Genomic DNA, 2,577 nt, shown 5'->3' with positions numbered 1-2,577 from the left:
ACATAAGTTAAAAGTAAAATAATGAAAAATATATATCTTGAAAGCACTATTTATAAGAAAGTTGGAAAGTCTATATTAATATCACACACAGTAGACTTCAGAAACAAGAATATTACCAGGGAAAAAGACAAAAGAAAAGTGTAAATTCATCTATGGGACACAATTCTAAATGTATTTTTACCTAATAGTAGAAATTCAAAATAGATAAAATAAAAACAGAACTGAAAAAAGAAATGGGTAAATTTATTGGTACAGTTTTTTCCACACTCCTCTCCCAGAAATTGACAGAATAAGTACAGAGAAAATCAGTAACGATATAGAAGACTTGAAAAAAATGCTATCAGCCAACATGACTTAATAGATATCTATAAATCCAACTACAGCAAAACAATCTAACTTACAATCCAACTACAGCAAAACACAAATTCTTTCCAAGTGCATGTGGCACGTTCACGAAGATAGACTATATTCTGGGCCACACAGCAAAGTCTCAATAACCTTAAGAGCATTGACATAATGCAAAGAAAATTTCTCCTACTGCTCAGAATTAAACTGGAAATGGATGACAGAAAAATATTTTAAAATCTCCAAATACTTGGAAATTAAACAGCACTCTTTTAAATAACCGATGCTTGAAAGAATTTACAACTGAAATGAAAATATATTTTGAATTGAATGAAAGTAAAAACAATCAAAATAAGCGAATTACAAATAAAGCAGTACTTTGAGAGAAATGTGTAGAATTAAATGTTTATATAATGGGGACAGAGATTCGCAAACTAGTGATATAAGCTTCTACCTCAAGAAAATAAAAAAAGAGAGAAAAGAAAAAGAAAATAAAACTCAAAGTAAGAAAAGGAAATAATAAAGAACTGAAATTGATTTTAGAAAGAAAACAGAAAAACAATGAAACCAAAACTGATTCTTCAAAATGCATGAAGTAAACACTGACATTACAACCATGGTATGTAAATTTATAAAGAGTATGAAAGGTTTCAGACCAATGCTCTTCATGGTGTTCATAATTTTTAACTTAAAAACATCTTTAAACTTTTTAGTAAATTGAATTCAGCAACTTATTTTCAGAAAGGGTAATACAGCACAATCAAATGAGGATTATTCCAGAAAGGTGAGGTTGGTTTAACATCCTAAGATCAATACATTTGATTTAGAATATTTGACAAGCTGAAAAAGATTCACCGAAAGGTATTCACATCCTAATTCCTGGAACCTATACATGTTACCTTGTTTGGTGAAAGGGTCTTTTCAGATGAGAGTAAGTCAAGGATTTTGAAAATAGGTGAGAATCCTCACCTCAGCTGGATTATTTCAGTGGGCCCTAAATGCCATTTTAAGTGTCCTTTTGAGGGAGAACCAGAAGGAGGCTGACAGAAAAGGAGGAGGCAAGGTGACTACAGAGACAGAGATTGGCATGATACGTCCACAAGTCAAAGGATTGCTAACAACCTCCTCCAGAGAATAAACCTCCAGTCATGTTCTGGGATAGGGGAGAGGCAAGCACTCACTGACACAAAGTTGAAGAGCGGGTCTGGGAATCTACTAATAACTGCCTCTTAAGCTTTCAAATAATCCTAGGTTAGCCACACACATTCCTTCCCAACTGGGGCCTTCAATTCTTGGGTCTTATCAAGATTCTGTGGTATAAACCAGGTGAGTTCTCAGCTTTCTCAAGTTCATCGAGTAAATTACGACTCATCCATTGATTTTCTAGCTCACAAAATTGTGTTCCTCACTTCTTCTCTCCCACTCTCCCCACTCTTGTGGGTTCAAGCCTTTTTAAACAATCCCTTTGCTGTAGCTTCAGTGGGATTTTGGAGGAGAGCAAAATTAAACGCATGTGTTCAGTTTGCCACTTGCTGCTCATCCATTCATTTTCAACATCCAAAGTTATGTTGACAACTCTATTCCCTGTCATCTCCTTGTTATTTCACACTCTTTTAACTTTGTGTCAGTCTACTGGGATTAGGAGTTGGTGGGGGCAGAGACAAATCTATTTATTTAATCCACCATGTTTTTCTTGAAGCTCTCCAATTATTTGCTTTGAATAAATTCCTTCCAAGAAGTAGAATTACTGTGTCAAGGGCTTGCTTGTATTTTAAGGCTTTTGGTAGGATGGGAAATTTTCCCTCCAGGAAAGTTGTACTAATTTGTACTAAAACCAATGGTGTATGAAAGTGCTAGTTTGCCTGTATTCTGACAAGCGCTGTGCAGTATTACTTCACTAGTTTTTGCCAATCTGTTACGAGGGAAAAAATCTCATTTTGCATTTCTTTTCACTACTGAATATCAGTGATTTTCCAAGTATTTATTGGCTTTTACTTCTGTGAATTGGCTGCTTGTGTAATTAGCTGATTTTTACAATTAGGCTATTTCTTTTCTTAGTGATTTTAAGAGTTTTTATATAGAGAATATTACTGTATTTTATTTGCAAAATAAAATATATAAGTATCCTTATATAAAGAAAAAGAAGCAATGGGAGAATGACATGGAAGAAGAGGAGGGTTATTTTTATTTTCATTGCAAAAAACTCCACTTTGACAGCTTTACTTTTTCACT

The sequence above is a fragment of the Sturnira hondurensis genome, unplaced genomic scaffold, assembly GCF_014824575.4.
Source record: "Sturnira hondurensis isolate 20B ecotype Veracruz unplaced genomic scaffold, ASM1482457v3 Scaffold0006413, whole genome shotgun sequence".
NCBI lineage: Eukaryota > Metazoa > Chordata > Mammalia > Chiroptera > Phyllostomidae > Sturnira > Sturnira hondurensis.
The sequence above is the reverse complement of the archived record's forward strand: the minus strand, read 5'-3'. Positions refer to the sequence as shown.